This window comes from Notamacropus eugenii, chromosome 3, assembly GCF_028372415.1.
Source record: "Notamacropus eugenii isolate mMacEug1 chromosome 3, mMacEug1.pri_v2, whole genome shotgun sequence".
NCBI classification, from domain to species: domain Eukaryota; kingdom Metazoa; phylum Chordata; class Mammalia; order Diprotodontia; family Macropodidae; genus Notamacropus; species Notamacropus eugenii.
In genome coordinates this window covers 138,105,135-138,119,020 of record NC_092874.1, presented here as the reverse complement: position 1 = coordinate 138,119,020, position 13,886 = coordinate 138,105,135, and positions in this window count along the sequence as shown.

Below are 13,886 nucleotides of genomic sequence, written 5' to 3'. Positions count from 1 at the left end.
AAGCCATCAATGAACTCCCTAGGAAAAAATCTCCAGGGCCAGATGGATTCACAAGTGAATTCTATCAAACATTTAAAGAACAGTTAATTCCAATACTACATACACTATTCTTGAAAATTGGGGAAGAAGGAGTCCTCCCAAATTCTTTCTATGATACAAATATGGTTTTGATACCCAAACCAGGAAGAGACAAAACAGAGAAAGAAAATTATAGACCAATTTCCCTAATGAATATAGATGCAAAAATTTTAAATAAGATTTTAGCAAAACGAATACAGCATCTTATCACGAGATTAATACATTATGATCAGGTAGGATTCATACCAGGACTACAGGGCTGGTTGAATATTAGGAAAACTATTAGCATTATCGATCACATCAACAACAAAGCTAACAAAAACCACACGATTATCTCAATAGATGCAGAAAAAGCTTTTGACAAAATACAACATCCATTCCTACTAAAAACATTGGAGAACGTAGGAATAAAGGGAACTTTCCATAAAATAATAAGCAGTATCTATCTAAAACCTTCAGCAAGCATTATATGCAATGGGGATAAGCTAGATGCATTCCCAATAAGATCAGGGGTGAAACAAGGTTGTCCATTATCACCACTATTATTCAATATGGTACTAGAAATGTTAGCTGTAGCAATTAGACAAGATAAAGATATTCAAGGAATTAGAATAGCCAAAGAAGAAACTAAGTTATCACTCTTTGCAGATGATATGATGATTTACCTAGAGAATCCCAGAGATTCAAGTAAAAAATTACTTGAATTAATAAACAACTTTGGCAAAGTTGCAGGGTACAAAATAAACCCACACAAATCCTCTGCATTCTTATATATTAGCAACAAAGTTCAACAGCAAGAGATAGAAAGAGAAATCCCATTTAAAGTTAGGGTAGACAGTATAAAATACTTAGGAGTCTACCTGCCAAAACAAACCCAGGGACTATATGAACACAATTACAAGACACTTTTTGCACAAATAAAGTCAGATTTAAGTAAGTGGAAAAACATTAGTTGCTCATGGGTAGGCCGTGCTAATATAATAAAAATGACAATTCTACCCAAATTAATATACTTATTTAGTGCCATACCAATTAAACTATCAGACAATTACTTTCTAGAGCTGGATAAAATAATATCAAAATTCATTTGGAAAAACAAAAGGTCCAGAATATCAAAGGGACTAATGAAAAGAAATGCTTGGGAAGGTGGCCTAGCGCTACCAGACCTTAAACTGTACTATAAAGCAGCAATTATCAAAACCACTTGGTATTGGCTAAGAAACAGAGAGGTAGACAAGTGGAATAGACTTGGCACTCAAGATGCAGTAGGCAAGGAATATAGCAACCTTCTGTTTGATAAACCCAAGGACCCCAGCTTCTGGGATAAGAACTCATTGTTTGACAAAAATTGCTGGGAAAACTGGATAACAGTGTGGAGGAAATTAGGCATAGACCCATACCTGACACCGTACACAAGAATAAAGTCCAAATGGGTACATGATTTAGGTATAAAGATTGATACCATGAATAAAATGGAGAAGCAAGGAATAGTGTATTTATCAGATCTATGGAGAAGGGAAGAATTCTTTACTAAAGGAGAGATAGAATGCATTATGAAATGCAAAATGGATAACTTTGAGTACATTAAACTGAGAAGTTTTTGCACAACCAAACCCAATGCAACCAAAATCCGGAGGGACGTAGTAAATTGGGAAAAAATTTTTACAGCTAAGCTCGGGGATAAAGGCCTCATTTCTAGAATATATAGAGAACTGACCCAAATGTATAATCATACAAGTCATTCCCCAATTGATAAATGGTCAAAGGATATGAACAGGCAATTTTCAGAGGAAGAAATTAAAGCTATCTATAATCATATGAAAAAATTCTCTAAATCACTTGTGATTAGAGAGATGCAAATCAAAACAACTCTGAGGTACCACATCACACCTATAAGATTGGCAAACATGACAGAACAAGAAAATGATAAATGCTGGAGAGGATGTGGGAAAGTTGGAACACTAATTCATTGTTGGTGGAGCTGCGACGCATCCAACCATTCTGGAGAGCAATTTGGAACTATGCCCAAAGGGCTACAAAAATGTGCATACCCTTTGACCCAGCAATATCGCTACTAGGACTATATCCCCAAGAGATCATAAAAATGGGAAAGGGTCCCACATGTACAAAAATATTTATAGCAGCACTCTATGTAGTTGCCAAAAACTGGAAGTCAAGGGGATGTCCATCAATTGGGGAATGGCTGAATAAATTATGGTATATGAATGTAATGGAGTACTATTGTGCCATAAGAAATGATGAACAAGAAGACTTCAGAGAGGCCTGGAAGGACTTATATGACCTGATGCTGAGTGAAAGGAGCAGAACCAGGAGAACTTTATGCACAGCAACAACCACAGTGTGTGAGAGTTTTTTCTGGTAGACTTAGATTTTTGTAATAACACAAGAACTTCTGAAAAAAAAAAAAATCCCAATGGTGGACCTCAAGGCAAAATGCCTTCCACACTCAGAGAGAGAAATATGGAAGTCACTCACATAATGTAGCAGATCATGTTTGTGTATGTGTATCTGTTTGTGTATCATGTTCTGATTTGTTATACGGATTCTTTCATTTATCTTAGTCTGACTACATAGCATGACTATAGTGAAAATATACTCAATAGGAAAGTATATGTAGAATCTATACAGAATTGTATGCAGTCGTGGGGAGGGAGGGAGGTAGTGGGGGGTGGGTGGGGAGGGATAAAATCGCAATTGTATGGCAGTGATTGTTAAACATTAAAAAAATAAAAAAATTTAAAAAAAAAAAAAGCAGAATCAGTCAAACGGTAAAGGAGGTTCAAAAGCTCACTGAAGAAAATAGTTAGAATGGAGCAGACAGAAGCTAATGACTTTATGAGAAGCCAAGAAATTACAAAACAAAACCAAAAGAATGAAAAGAAGACAATATGAAATATCTCATTGGAAAATAGATCCAGGAGACACAATTTAAAAATTATAGGCCTACCTGAAAGCCATGATCAACAAAGGAGCCTAGATATCATCTTTCATGAAATTATCAAGGAAAACTGCCCTGATATTCTAGAACCAGAAAGTATAATAAATATTGAAAGAATCCATTGATCACCTCCTTAAAGAGATCCCAAAGGAAAATGCCTAGGAATATTGTAGCCAAATTCCAGAGTTCCCAGATCAAAGAGAAAATATTGAAAGTCTCCAGAAAGAAACAATTTCAATATTGTGGAAATACATTCAGGACAACACAAGATGTAGCAGCTTCTACATTAAGGGATCAAAGGACTTGGAATATGATATTCCAGAAGTCAAAGGAACTAGGATTAAAACCAAGAATCACCTACACAGAAAAACTGAATATAATACTTCGGAAGAAAAATGGTCATTCAATGAAATAGAGGACTTTCAAGCATACTTGATGAAAAGATTACATCTGAATAGAAAATTTGACTTTCAAACACAAGAATCAAAAGAAGCATGAAAAGACAAACAGGAAAGAAAATCATAAGGGATTTACTAAAGCTGAACTGTCTACATTTCTACATGGAAAGAGTATTTGTAACTCTTGAAACATTTCTCAGTGTTTGGGTAGTTGGAGGGATTATATCCATATAGACATATGGGACAAGGTGAGTTGAATAGGAAGGGATGATATCTAAAAAAGTAAAATTAAGGGGTGAGAGAGGAATATATTGAGAGGAGAAAGGGAGAAGTGGAATGGGGCAAATTATCTCTCATAAAAGAGGCAAGAAAAACTTTTTCAATAAAGGAGGAAAGGGGGGAGGTGAGAGGGAAAAAGTGAAGCTTATTCTCATCACATTTGGCTTAAGGAGGGAATAACATGCACACTCAATTTGGCATGAAAATCTATCTTACACTACAGGAATATAGGGGAGAAGGGGATAAGTGGGGTGGGGGAGATGATAGAAGGGAGGGCTAATGGGAGGAGAGAGTAATTAGAAGTAAATACTTTAAGGGAAAGACAAGGTTGAAAGAGAGAATAGAATAAATGGGGGGCAGGATAGGATGGAGGGAAATATAGTTAGTCTTTCACAACATGACTGTTAAGGAAGTCTTTTGCAAAACTACACATATATAATCTATATTGAATTGCATGCCTTCTCAGTGGGGATGGGTGGGGGAGGGAGGAAGGGAAAATAAGTTGGAACTCAAAGTTTTAGGAATGAATGTTGAGAATTGTTTTTACGTGCAACTGAGAAATAAGAAATACAAGTAATGGGGTATAAAATCTATCTTGCCCTACAAGAAAAGGGAGAAGGGGATAAAGGAAGGGAGGAGTGTGATAGAAGAGAGCATAGATTGGGAGAAGGGGTAATCAGAATGCATGGTGTTTTGGGGTGGGGGTAGGGGAGATATGGGGAGAAAATTTGGAACTCGAAATCTTGTGGAAATGAATGTTGAAAACTAAAAATAAATTTTAAAAAACTTCCCCACCCATTGATAGGTCTTCCCATGAAGGAAGCTTGATTAGGGGAGTTGTTTTGTAGGAGGGTCTCAAGTACCTTTTTTTTTTCTCTACTGAGGCACTGGCTCAGAGGGTCTTGCCTCTGACTGTGAAAATGTGTATAGATACTCTGAGGGTGAGGTTTTACTTTGGGACTTAATTTTTAGAAGAAGTTTCTGTACCAAACGAGAGACTCTGGGAAGTTGCTAAGCAGCCCGCCAGTTTGAAAAACCCAGATGTTAGCGCTTCCCTCTCTGGTAACTATGGTCAGACAGCTGTCTTTTGATTTGTGATATATATGTATTGATTATGGTCAGACAGAGCAAGTCGTATCTGTTGATCTTTGATTTCTGTGTATTTTGATTTTCTCTGATACATGTGCTTGATAAAAGGAGACTGTTGAACCCTCAAAAGTTGCCTTTCCTTTTAGAGAAGTAGATCAAAGAACCTATGATAGCAGGGCTTCCTGGGTGTGGTGAGTTGCTTACTGTTACAGAAGAAAACCAGGAATTTTGAAGACATAGAAATAAGGTGGGAATAAGCATTTCAAGCATGGGATGCAGCTTGTGAGAAGGCCTGGAAAGCGAATGTTGTGCATGAGAAACAGCAAAGGTCAATACAGTTGAGCAGAGAATATGTGAATGGGACTAATATGGAAAAAGGCTGAAAAGATAGAAAATGGCTTTAAATGCCAAACCAAGGAGTTTATGTTTGATTGATGAGGTGATAAGAAACCATTGGGGTTTACTGATTAGACAAGAGAAATTTTCAGACTTGTCCTATAGGAAAATCTCTTTGGTAGCTATGTGAAAGATGGGTTGGAGAAGGGATAAACTTCGTAGTGGGATATTTCATGTCTTTAAAAAAAAAAGAAAAGAAAAACTTTTTTCAATTATCTATCAGATTTTAAAATGGTGGTGAAATTGTAAACTTATAACACATAATTTCTACAGGAAAACAAATATAAATTCAAATTTTTACTTTTGATAAATATTTTCTTAACCATCAAAATCACATGTAACTCCGCAAAATAGTATGTCACAGCAATATAACAAATATAGCACATGTGTATATATATACATAATATATAACTGAAGATTTTATGTTCTTTTTCTGCTGCACATTTTGAAATTGTATTTATAACTGGTATATAACATATAAACAATAGAAAGCTTTCAAAGCTGAATTCATTACAGGTATTAAATGCCCCCATAATTATACCCTTCTCCGTTCACTTTAGTGACCGGTTATTTGGCACTTTTGGGGATGGAAATATTCTCATTCAATCCATGAAATATTTTGAGCTCTCTTGGTGCTAGTATGTAGGCATGGCTTTATCCAGACATATAATACTTACAGAAATGCTGGAATGGAACACCATGAAAATTAATATTCTGTGTTTTCCCCAGAGACCTTTAGAGAGAGAGATTTTATATTATTGTTACAGAAACCTGATATGAGTCTGTATAGTTTAAATATCACATTCACTTTATTTCGTATAATTACTTCACACCAAGCCAACACCCTGTACACAATGCTATACTTATCCTAGGTGAACTATGGTTTTGAAATTTTGTCATGTAAAAAAAAAACCCAATATGTATATTTGGAAAATATACATCTGGTGACAGATGTTAGAATTACTCCTGTTGTACAATACATCCATTGAGTCCTTGTCTTTGAGCTATGTAAGCATAATCTTATGAACTGTTTGAAATTTCAGGAAATAGTTTACTGATTTTGGGCTGATACCTAGTATTTCAACTGAAAATTGATTTGGCAATGTGTACAGATACACTATTTATATATATGAGAGTGAATCATAATTTCCTTTTGTAAGACTGTCTGAATTAATTGGATCATGTGTTTCCCCTGAAAGACCCAGCATTTTTCATTTCATGGTGAGGAATATGATGTCATGGAGAGCCAGTGACCTGTGTGCTTGCAGTAAGTTCATTCTATTTTTTAAAAAATTGTTAGCCAGTGATCTGGTGACTCCTTCACCTATAGGAAACTGGTGATCTGTAAGAAGTGTTATCATGCTTCAAAGAAGCAAAGATGTCTGTCTGGGTAACATGCTTCTTAACTAAAAAATAAATATGTTAAACTATGGGTTTAAATTTAAATTTAAGCTGTGGCCACACACAGCAAAAAATAGGAATTAGTGAGTCAATATAACTAATTCTTTATGTTTATCTTCCTTGATTCTGTGAGCATTAGGACATCCAGAAGTACTAGTCCCTACTTTTTATGAACCTAAGTTTCTTCCTCCCTCCCTTCCTACCTCCCTTTCTTCTTTCCTTCCTTCCTCCCTCCCTCCCTCCATCTTAACCTTCCTCGCTCCTGATGCAAGGGGCTATTTGACAACAATCAAAATGGCACTCTAGCTTGTTTTTCTTTTTTTTTAAAACCCAGATCAGAAAGGAGAATATATTTTAAAAATAAGTTTAGAGTAAAAGTCGTTAGGTCTTAGTTCTAGTTGATGCCACAATGTAGTATTTTCAAGTGAAAATTATCTTCCCCAAGACTACTTCAGATGTACTTTGAAAAACCAACATATTATATTGTGCCCTTTATATGTTATTATACCATTATGTCTTTAAAAATAGTACTGATATCATTTATTGTGAAAAAATCTACAGAACCTTTCAAATCAAATGAAACTAAATCAGATAATATTTATAAACCACCTAGGACACAGCTGTCACATAGTAGGTGCCATATAAATGCTTATTCCATTCCTCTTTTCCCCCTTTTCCTAATATATTCATTCCTCCTTTACCTCCCAGAGAGGCAAAGAATTTAGCAAGAATTAAAAAGAGAAAAAAGCAGGTTAGCAAAACTAACCAATGTATCAAAAATTTCTAAAATTATATATTCTAAACCCATCATCTCTCACCTTTGCAATTAGGTCAGAAGAGAAGATCCCTTGCAATAGCTTTCTTTGGGGTCAAGCTTGGTTGTTTTATACATGCATACATACATACATACATACATACATACATACATAGAGAGAGAGAGAGAGTTTTACTGATTTAGCTTACTTCACTTTGCATCAGTTCATCTAAGTCTTTCCATGTTCATCTGTATTCATTGTATTTGTCATTTATAGCATAAAGATATCCCATCATATTCATTTATCATAAGTTCTTAAGTCATTCTCCAATCAATGGGTATCTACTTTGTTTTAGTTCTTTGATGCTCAAAAAGTGTCATTATAAGTCTTATGGTGTATATGAGGACTTCTTTATGTCATGAGGTATATGACCAGTAGTGTAAGCTTTTGGTCAAAGGATAGAGATATTCCATTAATTCTTGATTGTTTCTGTTAATGAGGAAATCAGAATTTACAGATATTTCAGTAGACAGTTATTTCCATCTTTCCTTTCTTGAAGAATTCTATAACAAGTGTTGACAAGCAGCCAAACTTCCTGAGATGAATTTTTCCTTGTTTCTTGCATCCTGCTCACTCGTTGGTGATGATGATAATGAGCAATAAAGCTGTGAAAAAGATGGAGAATGAAGTGGGATAACCCCTCAACTGGATCATTGGTTCACGAATAATTGGGTGAACTCTATGAGAGAGCTTCTAATAAACACATTCCATAGTTGGTTTTTGGACAACTGCATCTCCCCTCATGAGCATTTGCATTCTCCTGTTTACATTCTTTGTTATATTATGACATGATGATGCTCATTATTTATCATTGTTTCTTTAGCGTTTTGATTGTTTTGGTGAATTTTGTAGCACATAAAATACTTTTGTTTTTACAAGTGAATACCAGTACACTGTCTATCAGCTCTTTTTGTTGGTAGGAAACAGGGGGAAATAGTTATTAAACTCAGGGAGTTCTGTTCCCTATTATGTGGTTGGAATGTTTGATTTATTGTGGCAAAGAAAACTCCAAAAAAGGACATATTTGGGGTGGATTACATTTTCCATGTTCGATTATATTGTTGTCAACTACCAGGAAGAAAAGCTGCCAAAATAAGAGAGAGGAGATTTCTTCTTCTAGGTTTTCCTGTATTGCCAGCCTCAGTGAAGCTTACTATGCTCCTTCTCTATTAGCAGGCTTGCTAATTCTTTGAACCAAACAGGAATTCAGACAGAGAAAAATCATTTCCATATTTCATGCAGACAAGGCAGATGCTTTCCATTAAGAAATTTAAGGGCTTTTTTGTTTTGTTTTGTTTTTGTTTTAATTGAGGAGATTAATTTACTAACATGTTAAATACTTCTTGCCTCCGTAATTTGTGTTTAATTACACATGAAAACCATATGTAGTTCATTGACGCCTGTTATTAATTCCTAAAAGTAAATTTACTTTCTACTGATGTCATTTGTATCATGGGGTGTGTATTTCTTGTTAAGTGATTCCTTTCTAATTTCTAAATAATTAGCTAATTAAGGGCATGATCCCAGGGTTCTTATGCAAGTATAACACCCACTGGCATAAAGACAGCGGGATTTGCTTTTATTTTATACGTGGCTTTTTACCAAGGTTTGGATGGCATTACTGAGTAGTTTTAATATCATTTCCCCCCTACTAAGACTATGGAGGACTGCAGAAATTAGAAGCTTCATGGACAAGCTTGGCAAGGCTGGATTCATCATCTCTAGTATGGTAAGTGCCTACCCTTTGCTTTCAACTCTTGTGGACCCATTCCAGTAATAAGACTCCCCTTTTGCCACCCTCTCCACAATTTTTATATCCCTGTTACTCTCCTCTGGATATCTTGAGAACAATTATCCCAAGAAAATTCAAATATTATTCTACCCAGCTATCCATTAAAGTGTAAAAAGCTCACTTTTGAATGAAACTTTGAGTTGCTTCAGCAGTGGGATACGCTAGATTACGAAATTCACATTTAGTATCAGTGATATCAAGTATGCTTTGGACAACCAAAGATTTGGCATGCCTGTGTTGAATGGGGCTGCCATGTTAAGATTAACAGATAGGAGGCAGATTACTATTACGTTATCCAATATTTTCTTCAATTGCCATCTCTAGCCTTTTAAGTCTTTCATGCAATGTACCTTGAAATTTGGACCTGAGTACTCATCAGTTGGTTCATCAGGTTACTACAGTTATTTATTCTTTCTTTAAAAAAAAACTTCAACTATATGGGTTACTTTCACTTTTATGCATAACTGCTTAGCTCACTTGGTTAGGGCACGATCCCAATAGTTCTAAGTCTAAAGTTAGAAGACCTCTCCGAGGTCCTTTCATAGAGTTATTTTCTTAATGCAAGAAAAAATATATAGATGTTTAACTACATCTTCCTCTCCACCTCTCTTCTTCCAAGTCTTGGTTTCCTTCAATATACATCTCAAGAGCTTCCTTTTGCAGGAGACCTTTTCTGATCATCCCCCTCTTCCCTCCTCTTCTCCCAAGCTGCTGGTGCCTACCTCTCCAAGGCCACCTTGTATCTGCAGTATTTGGTATGTACCTATGTATGTTTTATTTCTTCTTATATGAGTACATGAGTACATGTAATTGTTTCATTTTTGTTTCTGTATCTTCAGCACCAGCACATAGCAGGCTTTTAAATAAATACTTTCTTGATTGATTTATTACTGTTAGAAGACTGGAAGTCACCATTTTTTTAGGTCATATCTTTTTTGTGCCCTATTAGTTTGCAAAGAATGACCCATTAAATTTAGCATTAATAAGCTTTTCACATTGCCTTGTAATTGATTAAATAATCTCTTTCAATCAGATCTACGTTGTACATTTCTACATATGTGCATGACTTTCTAGTAATATATATATGTATATGTGTGTACATATATATGTATATATATAATATCAACCAGACATCTATTTATATGTTATAGAAAAATCTTTAGCTTTGTTGATTTGATTTTTAAGAATATACTTTTCTAAGTGGTTTATTATTTGATACAACTTTTCTTTAGATGATTCTAGAACAAATAAGTCTGATTTATAATTTAGTTTTGTGCATTTGACACATAAAGTTTTCAAATTAGGAGGAATTTTCTCTTTGACCTTACATATTGACATACTTTATAGCCTAAGAAATGCCATACTAGTTTAGGACCAATGGTCCATCCAGTTCACTATTCTGTCTCTGTCAGAGCTGTACATAGATATTTGTAGGACGACATGGTAATTGTCGTGACTACATTATCCTCAAAGGTTAGGGAATATTCCTTGAACATCCAGTATTGGTTGCCATATTTTAGGGAAGACATTAATAAGCTGAAGAGTATCCTGGTAAGTTTGCTAAGATAGTGAGGGGCCCCTCTTAATGTTATTGCCTTTGCTCTGATGTTACTGTCTTTATCTTGTTATACATCTCATATGTACAAAGAGTTTCCATATCGTCTTTCCCTTTAGATTGTGAGCTCCTTGAAAACAGGAGTTGCTTTTTGCTTTTCTTTGTAATCTTAGTACTTAGCCCATAGTAAACAATAAATGCTTGTTGACTGACTTGAGATTATGCAATATGAAGAAGAATTAAAAGAACTAAAGATGCTAGTTTGGAGGGGGAACACATTGGGCTCTATTAGGGGAGGGAGGATCATGGTTGCTATATTAAAATATATTAAGAAATGTCATATAGAAGAAGGATCAGATTTGTTCTAGGTTTCAGAGGATAGAACTAAGATCAGTGCTAGCATAGGTTTTATGCAGAAAGGAAAAAATGCCTTACTATTAATTTATCTCAAAATGGATCATATTAGGGGGCAGAGTCAAGATGGCGGAATGGAAGCAGGGACTCACCTGAGCTCTTCCACAAAATTTTTTCAGATATCTCTTAAAAGTGAATCTGAACAAATTTGAGAATGACAGAATCCACTAGGAGAAAGAGTGTGGCAGATTTCCAACCTAGGATAGCCCAAAAGGTCAACAGGAAGGATCTGTTACCCTGGGCTGGGGGAGCACAGAGTGCATAGACTGTACCAGCACAGACTCAACCATAGCAGAGTGGGAGTGGCCCTGGGCAGTCTGAGTCATCAGTAGGAGTGCCAGTTCCCAAACCTCTCAGAACAGGATGGGAGTCAGATAGAGCTGGGTGAGAGAGAAGGGCAGGGCCTGTGGGCAGTAATAGAGGCTGCTCCTGGGGCTATCAGCCCACAGACTAAATGTTTGAAAGTCACCTACTTTAACTTCTGGGAGCCAAGATGGCAGAGTAAACTGTAAGTGCTCTCACCTTCCCTTGTTGACCTTGAAAACCCAGAGAATATTGTCCCAGGAAAATTCATGGAATAGTGGAGACAGTAGAAGGAGTCTTTTAGCTCAGGAGGCTAGGGAGATTGATGGGAAGGGTCCCTCTTGCTGTGACTGAAGGGGACCAGTGCAGGACAGGAGCATCCCAGCAAGCCCCACCTTAGAGGACCAGTAGGAGATCCTGAGACACAGAGATGTGGAGCCAATAAGCACCAATATCAGGACCCAATGCGTGCCTTAGCACAGCCAGGGGAATTGGGCAGATACCAGACCAACCATGGAGTTCACCAACCATTGAACCTGCCCATGCTATAGCACAGCTCCAGGGGAGGAGAAGACTTCTAGCAGCCAGACCACCCTTAGCCCACATCTCACTCTGTGAGCTGAAGTATATCCCAGGGAAACTCAGAGAGGCAACTTCAGTTGGCCTTGGCACACACCAGCCAGCTTAGCACCAGGTAAGTTGCATCATTATATAGTGTCTAGCTGAAAGAATCAGAGGCCATAGCACACAAAGCCAGTAACCAGGTCCGTAGTTCCCAGCACAAGAAATGTAGGACAGAACCCTCTGTTCCTCAGAAGCAGAGATCTACTTTAAAAGCCAGGAAAAAGCCAATTACCATGAGCAAGAAACAAATTAGAACAGCAAAGACCACAGAATCTTATTACAGGAACAGAGATCAAAATACAAATTCAGAAGAAGATAGCATTGACAGTATATCTACATCTGAAACCTGAAAAGGGTATATGAACTGGTCTCAAGCCCAAACAGCATTCTTTGAAGAGCTCAAAAAGGATTATAAAAGCCAAATTAGAGAAATAGAAGAAAATTTGACCAATGACTTTAAAAATACAATCAACTTCTTAAAAGTAAAATTGGCCAAATGGATAAGGAGGTACAAAACATAACTGGAGAAAATAACTCCTTTAAAGGAACAATTGGACAAATGGAAAAGGAGGTACAAAAGCTAACTGAAGAAAACAATACGTTAAAAATTAGAATTGGGCAAGTAGAAGCTAATGACTCCATGAGGCATCAAGAATCAGTCAAACAAAATCTAAAGAATGAAAAAATAGAAGAAAACATAAAATATCTCATTGGAAAAACAACTGACCTTGAAAATAGATCCAGGAGGGAAAAATCTAAGAATTATTGTTCTCCCAGAATGTCATGATGAACAAAAGACTCTGGACAGTATCTTCCAAGAAATCATCAAGGAAAACTGCCCTGAGGTCTTAGCAAAATAGAAGGCAAAATAGTCATCAAGAAAATCCACCAATCACCTCCTGAAAGAGATCCTAAATTGAAAATGCTAAGGAATATTGTTGTCAAATTCCAGAATAATCAGATCAAGGAGAAAATAATGCAAGCAATTAGAAAGAAACAATTCAAATATCAGGGAACTACAGTCAGAATCACACATGACCTTGGACCTTCTACGTTAAAAGATCAGAGGGATTGGGATATGATATTCCATAAGGCAAAGGAGCTTGGAGTATAACCAAGGATCAACTACCCAGCAAGACTGAGCATAATCTTTCAGGCAAGGAGGTGGACATTCAATGAAATAAGACCTTATTTACAAATAAATAAATCAGACCTTCCTGATGGAAAGGCCAGAGCTAAATAGAAAATTTGATCTTCAAATATAAGACTCAAGATAGGCATAAAAAGCTAAACAGGAAAAATAAAACATAAAAACCTTGTTATTTAATATGGGCAAACTATTTAGATCCCTATGTGGGAGGATGATAATTATTAATCTTGAAAATTATATATTTATTATGACATTTAAAAGCAATATACATAGATTTAGGGTGTGGGTATGAACTAACTGATGTGATGATAAAAAACCAATTAATGGATGCAAAGGGAGAAAAGGAAAGGAGGAAGAAGAAAAGGGTGAATTGAATCACATGAAGAGGCACAAAAACATATTTTAGGAGAGGGAAAGAAAGGAGGGAGATGAGCATTGTTTGAACTTTACTCTCATCGGATTTGTTTCAAGGAGGAAATAACATACTCCGTTAAGCATAGAAATCTAACTTTCCCTACAGGCAGTAGGAGGGGAAAGGGGAAATAAAGGGGTGGTTAGAAGGGAGGGAAGAAGTAGTAAGGGAAAAGGGAAAGGAATGGAGGTGATAGAAGGGAGAGAAGATTGAAGGAGGTG